This window comes from Cervus elaphus, chromosome 6 (assembly GCF_910594005.1).
Source record: "Cervus elaphus chromosome 6, mCerEla1.1, whole genome shotgun sequence".
Classification (NCBI taxonomy): Eukaryota; Metazoa; Chordata; class Mammalia; order Artiodactyla; family Cervidae; genus Cervus; species Cervus elaphus.
Window position 1 is genome coordinate 36,079,436 of NC_057820.1, and position 12,169 is coordinate 36,091,604.

The window sequence follows — 12,169 nt, forward strand, 5'->3', positions numbered from 1 at the left end:
TTAAACTGATTGTTTTGGGGTGAAATGTCCTATAGATATCAATTAGGTCTAGCTGGTATATTGTGTCATTTAAAGTTTGTGTTGCCTTGATAATTTTCTGTTTAGTTGATCTATCCATAGGTGTGAGTGGGGTATTAAAGTCTCCCACTCCTATTGTGTTACTGTTAATTTCCCCTTGCATATTTGTTAGCATTTGCCTTACATATTGCAGTGCTCCTATGTTAGGTGCATATATATTTATAATTGTTATATCTTCTCCTTGGATTGATCCTTTGATCATTATGTAGTGTCCTTCTTTGTCTCTTTTCACAGCCTTTATTTTGAAGTCTATTTTACCTGATATGAGTATTGTGACTCCTGCTTTCTTTTGGTCTCCATTTGCGTGAAATATTTTTCTCCAGCCCTTCACTTTCAGTCTGTATGTGTCCCTTGTTTTGAGGTGGGTCTCTTGTAGACAACATATATAGGGGTCTTGTTTTTGTATCCATTCAGCCAGTCTTTGTCTTTTGGTTGAGGCATTCAACCCATTTACTTTTAAGGTAGTTATTGATAGGTATGGTCCCATTGCCATTTACTTTGTTGTTTTGGGTTCGTGTTTATCCAACCTTTCTATGTTTCCTATCTAGAGAAGATCCTTTAGCATTTGTTGAAGAGCTGGTTTGGTGGTGCTGAATTCTCTCAGCTTTTGCTTGTCTGTAAAGCGTTTGAATTCTCCTTCATATCTGAATGAGATCCTTGCTGGGTACAGTAATCTGGGTTGTAGGTTATTCTCTTTCATTACTTTAAGTATGTCCTGCCATTCCCTTCTGACCTGAAGAGTTTCTATTGATAGATCAGCTGTTATCTTTATGGGAATCCCTTTGTGTGTTATTTGTTGTTTTTCCCTTGCTGCTTTTAATATTTGTTCTTTGTGTTTGATCTTTGTTAATTTGATTAATATGTGTCTTGGGGTGTTTTGCCTTGGGTTTATCCTGTTTGGGACTCTCTGGTTTTCTTGCACCTGTGTGACTATTTCCTTCCCCATTTTAGGGAAGTTTTCAGCAATTATCTCCTCGAGTATTTTCTCATGGTCTTTCTTTTTGTCTTCTTCTTCTGGGACTCCTATGATTTGAATTTTGGGGTATTTCACATTGTCCCAGAGGTCCCTGAGGTTGTCCTCATTTCTTTTGATCCTTTTTTCTTTTTTCCTCTCTGCTTTATTTATTTCCACCATTTTATCTTCTATCTAACTTATCCTATTTTCTGCCTCCATTATTCTACTGTAGATTCCCTCCAGAGTGTTTTGATCTCATTTATTGCATTATTCATTTCTAATTGACTCTTTTTTATTTCTTCTAGGTCCTTCTTACACGTTTCTTGCATCTTCTCAATCCTTGTCTCCAGGCTATTTATCTGTAACTCCATTTTGTTTTCAAGATTTTGGATCATTTTTATTATCATTATTCTAAATTCTTTTTCAGGTAGATTCCCTATCTCCTCCTCTTTTGTTTGGCTTGGTGGGCATTTTTCATGTTCTTTTACCTGCTGGGTATTTATCTGCCTTTTCATCTTGTTTAGATTGCTGTGTCTGGAGTGGGCTTTCTGTATTCTGGAGGTCTGTGGTTCCTTTTTATTGTGGAGGTTTCTCCCAGTGGTTGGGGTTGGACGATTGGCTTGTCAAGGTTTCTTGGTTAGGGAAGCTTGCGTCAGTGTTCTGGTGCATGGAACTGGATTTCTTCTCTCTGGAGTGCAATGGAGTGTCCAGTAGTGAGTTTTGAGATGGGTCTATGTGTTAGGTGTGACTTTGGGCAGCCTGTATGTTGACGCTCAGGGCTATGTTCCTGTGTTGCTGGAGAATTTGCATGGTATGTCTTGCTCTGCAACTTATTGGCTCTTGGGTGGTGGTTGGTTTCAGTGTAGGTATGGAGGCTTTTGGATGATCTCTTACTACTTAATGTTCTGTATAGTCAGGAGTCTTCTGGTGTCTCAGATTTTGGGCTTAAGTCTCCTGTCTCTGGATTTCAGTCTTATTCTTCCAGTAGCCTCAAGACTTCTCCTACTATACAGCACTGATAATAAAACTTCTAGGTTAATGGTGAAAAGATTCTCCACAGTGAGGGACACCCATAGAGGTTCACAGAATTACATGAAGAAGAGGAGAGGGAGGAGGGAGATAGAGATGAGCAGGAGGAGAAAAGGGGGGATTCAAGAGGAGAGAGACAGATCTACTCAGTACTCTGTTCCCTAAGTGTTCTCCATAGCCCAGAACACCCACAGAGATTCACAGAATTGGATTGGGAAGAGAAGGGGGAGGGAGGAAATAGAGGTGATCTGGGGGAGAAAATGGAGTCAAAAGTGGGAGAGAGTAATCATCACACTCCCAAGCAAAAATGGGTACTGAATATTGGATTCTTAAATGTCCAAAATTGATATCAAATACTGAAAAACAAAGATTAAAAATCTAGAGTAGAGGTTAGACTCTTAAAAATACAATATTAAAAACAAAACCAAAAACAAAAAAAAATTTAAGAAATATATATGAAGTTCGCTTTAAGAATAGGGTTTTTTTTTTTTTTTTTGTAAGGTTATAGTGAAATGAAAATGAAAATTAAGGAGTAATAGAGGAGTAATAGAGGACTTCAAAAGAAAATAAGAGAAAAAAATAAAGAAAAAAATTTTAATTAAAAAAATAGTAAAAATATGTGAAAATGAAAATGAAAGTTAAGGAGTAATAGAGGAGTAATAGGGAATTTTAAAAGAAAATAAGAGAGGAAAAAATAAAATAACAAAAAAGTAAAAATATATCTAGGAATTTCTCTGGAGCTGTTGCAGGCAGTGTGGGTTCAGTTCAGTGTCAGATAGCTCCTTGTTCCAGCTTACACTTCTCAATATCTATAGGCCCCTTCCGGTAAGTTGGTGTTACCTATAGGGACTTTAATCTGTTGCACAGGTCACTTCTGAAGCAGTTCCCTTTGTTTATTTGGCTTCTGTTTGCAGGTCTCTTCAGTGTCTAATTTCCGCCCTGACACACGCGGGCAGAGGTGGTCTCTTGTTTAGGTTCACTTGTTCAGTCATGCTGCGGGGAGGGAGGGGCCCTCCTTTCGAAGACAATGGGATGTTTTTTATGGGCCCCTGATGTCCTCTGCTAGCGCTCAGAAGTTGTTTTGTGAAGTTTGCTCAGCATTCATATATTCTTTCGATGAATTTGTAGGGGACAAAGTGGTCTCCCTGTTCTATTCCTCCGCCATCTTCCCATTCATTCATTCTTGAGTCTGATAATTGATACATTTCCAAAGCCTTAGTCAAGGAAATTTTAATCTCTTCCCTTAATGTTCACACTCTGTTTTAAATCATGTAATTATAAATACCATCTTTATTCATGATTTATATTAATTTTATTTTGATCCTGAAATCCTGCCTGAAAGCACAGTCCACTTAATGTTACAGAAAGTATTATTGAACTTATAGTGCTTGGGGACCTGCAATTCACATGTATAAAGATTGATTATGCATTATGTTAACCAAATGGAGTCTCTGGAAACTACACTAAATTGCAGCTCATAATAAATATCTCTATAGCCTCAAATTTTCAATTTCCAAGTTCTTCCATTTCTCTGACAAGAGAAAATGGTAAGCTACACAACTCTGTCCACTGAGTTGAAAGAAAATTTCGGTGTCTACACAGGAAAAATCTTGAAATTGAATACTTTTAAGTAAAAAAAAAAAAAAAAAAAAAAAAAAAAAATCTTTGTACTTCAACCTGGTTCTTTCTTAAGTGGAAAGAATGAAGGCAATTTATTCAGGATTTGAAGGAAGTTGGGCTTTAAATTGTTGTGCTTTTGATAGGAAACACTTTCTGCTTCCTATCAAATTATTAGATTTTCAAACACAGGTAATCCTTGAACCTAGAGAAAGTCCCTGAAAGGGAAAGCAACATTTTATTTCAGTTAAGTAGTGTTACCCTTCAATAAGACATTTATAATTACATCTCTGTTTTCTCTTGAACTAAATCAGTTATCTTAAAACATCAAGTCGTTTTTCCAAACCAAATCTTATGCTATTCTTGGTAATTTGAACAAAATTATGTAACCATAAAATTTGTTTCTTAAAATTTTTGAAAATTAATTAATGTATTCTCCATTTCCCCTGCAAAGGCACAAAACAGATAATTGTAACTCTTAATAGAAAGCAAAAGCACCTAAATAACTGACACATTCATTTTTAAGGCTTATTTATAATAGTAGCTCCTCTTTACAAAAATATTAATTCACTTTGCTTTTCATATTCTATATCAATTTTCCTTTAACAATTTTTTTATTTAACAAATAAATGTGATATTAAACATAAATCTGCTTACATGTTCAATTTTTATGTTAATTTATATGATTCATGTGTATAACTTTTACCCTACTAATTTAAACCATAATTACAAAGTTTCTAAAAAGACGAATATTAAGAGAAAAAAATCCTATATCTTTCCCAGTAAAGGTGATCTAAAAGCTCAATCTAATAGACCATGAATAATTACAAAGATAATTAAGTTGTAGTTATTTCTATATGTTACATTGGTAGTTCTTTCACCCAGGTGCTTTGTATTGTTTGCTATTTCTTAATCTTAACTGTTCATGTTTATTTTTAAATGACAGCACAGAGGCAAGTCCTCATCAGCATGCTTGAACTTACTTTCAAAATATTGACAGTTGTAGCTGAATGTTATGTTTCTAAATATAAGCAACTATTTGTACCATTTCACTGAGATAGGTGGGGTCAATTCTTCTGGTATAAATTATATAAACAAAAAGATAAAACTTTCAGAAATAAAATATCTATATACTTCTATACTAGATACATAACCAAGTGTTTCATTGTAGTTAAAAAATAAGAGAAGTTGTATTGTTCTTTTCAGTAGACTATCTCAGTTTTCAGTAGACTATCTCAGATGCATTCATATATTTATTATAATTCAGAAGATTCATGCCTCTGATAAACCTCCACTGGAGTTTATTTCTCCTCTTTCTCTACGGCAATGAAGAGTGGATCATTCGGCCAATTACAATATTTAACAAGTATTGTTCTTCAGTTCAGTTCAGTTGCTCAGTCGGGTCCAACTCTTTGAGACCTCATGAACCACAGCACGCCAGGTCTCCCTGTCCATCACAAACTCCCGGAGTCCACCCAAACCCATGTTCATTGAGTCGGTAATGCCATCCAACCATCTTATCCTCTGTCGTCCCCTTCTCCTCCTGCCCTCAATCTTTCCCAGCATCAGGGTCTTTTCCAATGAGTCAGCTCTTTGCAATAGGTGGCCAAAGTATTGGAGTTTTTGCTTCAGCATCAGTCCTTCCAATGAACACCCATGACTGATCTCCTTTAGGATGGACTGGTTGGATCTCCTTGCAGTCCAAGAGACTCTCAAGAGCCTTCTCCAACACCATAGTTCAAAGCATCAGTTCTTCGGTGCTCAGCTTTCTTTATAGTCCAACTCTCACATCCATACATGACTACTGGAAAAATGATAACCTTTACTAGATGGACATTTGTTGACAAAGTAATGTCTCTGCTTTCTAATATGCAGTCTAGGTTGGTCATAACTTTCCTTCCAAGGAGTAAACGTCTTTTAATTTCATGGCTGCAATCAGAATCTGCAGTGATTGTGGAGCCCAGAAAAATAAAGTCAGCCACTGTTTCCACTGTTTCCCCATCTATTTGCCATGAAGTATTGTTCTTAGCTCAGTTCAATAAGCCTGGATGAATAGGTAGGTTGTTTGCCTCATTAACATCAGATACTATACCTTAGAGTTTTCATTGTACATTATTAAGTCCAGTACACCGGCCCAGATTCTGCTCAATTAAATTTACCTAGTAACTGAAGTGAAACTACCTCACTAGCTGATGGCTAAAATTGTCCTTAGGTGTTTGGTGGCTTCATTCCTCTGGGAAGGAATCGTCAATACTCATTACATACTTTTCAATCCATTATCCTGATCAGTGCCGTATTATTTTCATGGTTCATTTGCTAGACTTTTTTTGAACTGAAATCACAGCAGTTTCAAGCAAAAATAGATTTTACAAATGATAAAACTACAGAATCAGGAAGGTAATTGTTTGTTTTTTTTTTTTTTTGGTAATTGTCTTTTATTTCATTCATTCTTCTGAAACTTCTAAAACTTCATTTTAAACTTGAATGTTTCTTCCCCTCCCCCCCCCATTTATTTTTATTAGGTGGAGGCTAATTACTTTACAATATTCTAGTGGTGTTTGTCATACATTGACATGAATCAGCCATGGATTTACATGTGTTCCCCATCCCAATCCCCCCTCCCACCTCCCTCTCTACCTGATCCCTCTGGGTCTTCCCAGTGCACCAGGACCAAGTACTTGTCTCATGCATCCCACCTGGGCTGGTGATCTGTTTCACCCTAGATAATATACATGTTTTGATGCTGTTCTCTTGAAACATCCCACCCTTGCCTTCTCCCACAAAGTCCGAAAGTCTGTTCTGTACATCTGTGTCTCTTTTTCTGTTTTGCATATAGGGTTATCGTTACCATCTTTCTAAATTCCATATATATGTGTTAGTATACTGTATTGGTCTTTATCTTTCTGGCTTACTTCACTCTGTATAATGGGCTCCAGTTTCATCCATCTCATTAGAACTGATTCAAGTGAATATTTCTTAAGGATAATTAGAAATATTCCCTATTTGCTAGTTCTCCTAACCTAACCCAAGCCCATTTGCTAGATGAGCATGCTCTAAAATCTTGATTTTGTGGTTTAAAATATATTGATGGAGAAAGCCATCTAAATAACAAAGTCAATCAAACTACCAATAAACACTTGTTTAGGATTTTTCAAATGGTATGAAATAATTGGTGCCCTGGCACAGACCCAAGTTTGATTAACTCAAAAATTAAAGCTCTTACACCTGTTCTATATCATAGGGCCACATGTCATTATTAGAACCACAATGAAGAATTCTGGTTTACAATATACTTATTTGTCACCTAATGTTAGTTATTGACTGATTTCAAGAAAAGGCATTAATTCTGCTGTCAGTTCTCTAATGTCTTATGCAATGCCTTTTGCATGTGACATGAAAATTGTCCTTAAATGTAAAGGCTTTAAATCCAGAAACAAAGTTATTTTTAGAGCCTAAGTTTCCACAGTCAAGTTAAAACATATATTGCTGCTTTATTATTAAATTAAAAGAAATGGGGTAAAAGTTATATTTTTGATCTTAACATCATAGCAATCATTTTTGTTTTAATGATCATTTTGGTTCACGGTTCCATTTTTTAATCTACTATTATCTATAGACTTATTTTTACCAGAAAAAAAAAAAAAGTCACATGTACAAGTACACATACAATTACTGGGGATTTAAGGATGCCAAAAATATATAAACTTATATCAGTTAAAAATACCTGCCTGAATTAAATTCAAAGATGAAAATATCATCTTTTACTTAGGAAAAAGGATGATATTCATTTTAAACGCCTTAAATTTAACCTTCTTTTAAATGAACAATCAACAGCTGCAGTTGACTGATATCACTTTAACATTTCTACTAATATCATTTCACATAACAAAAAAATCTTAATCAGTCACTGTTCAAAGCCAAAACATGGTTATATAAATGTTCAGTAGTATTTGAAGTCTGTGTACAATTAAGAATAGATTTTGTAACATGAAATGTAATTCTTCTCTCAGAGAAGTATGTTACTCAAAATCCACATTACTGATATTTGCAGAGGAATATTTTTATCATTTGAGTGACAAATATAATGTGTGTGGATTTAATCCAACTAATGATTTACTTTAAGCAGTTCAGTTATGGTATAAGAAAGGAACAGCTGGCTGTCAGAAGTGTTTACTGGGACTTTAACAGACAACAGCAGCTACAGAATGTAGAGTCTTAATGAAGGAGAGACTCTAAGCTGCCTGTGGACAGAATTACAAATGTTTCAGGAATGTCACAGTAATTTGTTTTCTTCTAAGGGTAACCAAATAAATCAGAGATTTCATTGCCTAAAAGAGGTGAAGTCCACAAGATGTGAATGTTAACAAATTCTTCAGGCACTTTGAACTAGTGCTTCATTTATTCTTTCTATTTTTCACTCTTTAAGTGCTATATTATTAGCATGGAGCAAAGGGAATAAATCCTCACATTCACTTGACAAGTTGAAGTTCAGTATTGTGGGGCCCAATCAATTTGAATTTCATGTACCACGGTTTCCCCTGACATTTTACCGTGGGGTATCCCATGCATATACCAAGTTTCCATAATAAATACGGGCGGATAGTCAGAGCATAAAATGAACTGATACACAAGAGATCGTGAGTCTATGTAATTTGTCAACTGATATGTGGAGTTGGACTTTAGTTGGAAATGGGCTGAGCATTTCAAAAGTGAAAGCGAAGTATCTAAGATATTTAGTGTCAGAAGAAAAATGCATGTGTGATACAAATTAAAAAGGAGTGAATGGCTGCAACAGAAATATGGAATAAAATATGGTTTGCACATAGCAGTTTTGTAAGTTGAAACTAAGTAGAATCCAAAGTAGAACAGATTCTCAGATTCTTTTCTTTTTATTTGTTTCAACCTTATTCTACAGACCATGTTCAGCAAACTATGGTCCATGGACCAAGTTTGGCATATTAAAAGTTTATTGCAAATACAATTTTATGGGAACACAGTGACAGTCATTCATTTATATATTGCCTATGGTTGATTTAGCACTGCATCTGCAGAGTTGAGTAGTTGTTATGGAGACTATAAGGCCTATAAAATCTAAAATATTCATTATCTCATCTTTTGCAAAAATATTTTTCCAACTCCATGTTGAATGTATGAAATCCTTGAAGTTTAAATATTAGTTAAGCTATTTCCTTTTTTTAATGTTCAAAGTCTCCTTTCCAGTGTTGTAGCCTCTAATACAACCTACAGAAAGGTTTGTGTTTGCCTTGTGTGTGTGTGTGTCTATGCAGGCTCAGTTGCTAAGTGTGTCTGCCACTTTGCAATCCCATGGACCACAGCCCACCAGACTCCTCTGTCCATGAAATTTTTCAGATGAGAATACTGGAGTGGTTTGCCATTTCCTACTCCAGTGGCTCTTTCTGATCCAGTTTGCCATAGACATTTTTATATATAGTAGGTTACAAACTCATTATTGTATTAGTGCTTAATTGGGACAGGGGCTTCCCAGGTGGTGCTAGTCATAAATGACCCGCCTGCCAATGCAGGAGACATAAGAAATGTGGGTTTGATCCCTGGGTCTAGAAGATCCCCTGGAGGAGGGAATGGCAACCCACTCCAGTATTCTTGCCTGGAAAATCCCATGGACAGAAGAGCATAGCAGGCTATAGTCCATAGAGTGGTAAAGAGTTGGACACAACAGAAGCTGATATTTTTTGTACAGTTCTTCTGTGTATTCTTGCCACCTCTTCTTAATATCTTTAGCTTCTGTTAGGTCCCTACTATGTCTGTCCTTTATTGAGACCATCTTTGGATAAAATGTTCCCTGGGTATCTCTAATTTTCTTGAAGAGATCTCTAGTCTTTCCCATTCTGTTGTTTTCCTCTATTTCTTTGCACTGATCACTGAGGAAGGCTTTCTTATCTCCCTTTGTTTTTCTTTGGAACTCTGTATTCAAATGGGTATATCTTTCCTTTCCCCTAGCTTTTCACTTGCTTCTTTTAACAGCTCTTTTTAAGGCCTCCTCAGACAGCCATTTTACTTTTTTGCATTTCTTTTTCTTGAGGATAGTCTTGATTCCTGTTTCCTGTACAATGTCACGAACTTCCGTCCATAGCTCATCAGGCACTCTGTCTATCAGATCTAGTCCCTTAAATCTATTTCTCACTTACACTGTATAGTCATAAGGAATTTTATTTAGGTCATACCTGAATGGTCTAGTAGTTTTTTCCACTTTCTTCAATTTCAGTCTGAATTTGGCAATAAAGAGTTCATGATCTGAACCACAGTCAGCTCCCAGTCTTATTTTTGCTGCCTATACAGAGCTTCCCCATCTTTGGCTGCAAAGAATATAGTCAATCTGATTTCGGTGTCGACTAACTGGTGATGTCCATGTGTAGAGTCTTCTCTTGTGTTGATAACGGTGTTTATGAGTCTTCAAATGTATAATTATGTATATGTTTATTCATTATTAATGTCTATCCAGATTTTGTTATTATCAGAACATGCTATTTAATGATATCAATTATTTAATTTTACAATCTTAAATGATCCAGTTTGCCTTTATTTTTTTTTCCATTTATTTTTATTGGTTGGAGGCTAATTACTTTACAATGTTGCCAGTTTGCCTTTAAATTACAGAATTATATTTTGCATGCTAAAAAGAATGTGTATTATTTAGTTCATTTTTTCTTAATACACATACACACTAAATAATGCTGTTTAAACTTGGTCACTAAAGCAATGCTTATTGGTACCTTCTATATCTTAAACCTTGATCTTTAGGCTTGGGAATTGTGAATGAAGAAAATAGACAACATTCCCAGCTCCCAAGAAGTTGATTTTTTATAATGACAGGCAAGAAATGATCAATATATTAACTAAATAATTAAATGTAAATTGGAGATGATAAATTGCATGAGAGGAAAAAAAATGAGGTAATGGCTATAATTAACATTACATAATATTACAGCACTATATGAACTGATTAACATTGGCCTTACTGAAATGCAACTTTTGTACACAGACATCATAAATGGGAGGGAGGGATCCAAACAGGTACTCTTCCCTGTCAGAGGAAATAGTCAGTGCAATTCCCCTCATTTAGGAATATCCCTAGTAGTTTTGAAAAAAAGCAAATATAACCTTATGGCTTGAATGAGGTAATCAAACCTGAGTGAGAGTTGTAGCAGATGAAGTCAGAGAAGAGACATAGAGCTAAAACCCACTGAAATGTTGTGAAGTAATTAGCCTCCAACTAATAAAAAAATAAAAAATAAAAAATAAGTGTATAGGGGTATGTAAAGCTGAAGAAGCTAATTTATGTTCAAACATTACTCCTAAAATATAATGATAGAAATTAAAAAATAAATAAATAAAATAAATCATGGAGTAAAGTTTGAGCTTTTACTCATCAAATAGTGAGTTATAACATATTCACCATTCTCTGCCTTCTGTTTTAGTGGGGTTATCTGCCCTTAGAATAGACTTGGAAAAAAGGCAACCATAAAGCAAGTGCAGAAAATCCAGGCAGAAATTATGGTAACTAGCACTAGGGTCCTAGAAATGGAGATTGAGACAAGTAGCCAAGTTCTGAATATATTTTGAAGACAGATTTAATAGAATAGTCTAGTAGATAGAACTGGGTATTAATAAAAGAAAGAGTAATAAAGGAGAATTTTTTTTTTTTTTAATTTGACCAACTGGAATAATGACTCTGTAATGAACTAAATATGGATGATTGCATACATAGAATGTTTTGGAAAATTCCAGTGACTCAGTATTTGGGTATTATAGGTTCTGGATGAAATTTAACTTCTAAATGGAGGTATTGAGCAGGAAAATTCTGGAATTTAGAAGAATGGTATGGTCAAAAGATATACAACTGTGAGTTGAAAATACGTACCTAGTATTTTATAGCAAGAGACAAAATGAGTGCACCAAAATAATGTTTGTAAACAGAAGAGAGAAGAAAATCTCTTGATTCAGGGACACTCCAGTGATGGTAAAAACACAAGATCATTCAGCAAAGAAAATTATGACTGGCTTAGTAAAATGTTTTAAAAAACAAAGAAAGAGCCCATGTGTTTATTAAAAAGCAAGTTAAAAAAAAAAGTGTATCAGCCAAGAGTGTCAATGTTAAATGCTGATTATAGATAAAAATCAATGAGATCTAAACAAATATTCTGTTGTCTTTGGCAATCTGTATGTGACATATGGTTACAGAAATATCTACTTTTTTAAAATATAATCAGTTTATAAGATTTCTACTTTGAAAATATGTAAACATTTATTAAAGTTGAAAAAATTTACAATGAACACATTTACAAATTTAGTTATAACCATTTGCTACATAAATGGCCATTTCAAAAACTTTGTATAAATGGAAACATGCAATATTTGCTCTATGAAAAAGTCTATCTCAGTCAGCACAAGGTTTGAGAGTCATTCAGTTTGCTATGTGTTGTCCATGTAAACACACCTCCCACCTCATAT

At 34.9% G+C, this 12,169-nt stretch overlaps 1 long non-coding RNA gene across 1 annotated transcript; it reads left to right on the plus strand.

The window, feature by feature from the left end:
• Positions 1 to 1,584: 1,584 nt before the first annotated feature.
• LOC122696215 lies at positions 1,585 to 9,093 on the plus strand. The gene is made up of 3 exons (XR_006341711.1): positions 1,585 to 1,594; positions 5,628 to 5,632; positions 8,968 to 9,093. It is a non-coding gene; the product is annotated as an uncharacterized LOC122696215 (long non-coding RNA).
• The last annotated feature ends 3,076 nt before the right edge of the window (positions 9,094 to 12,169 follow it).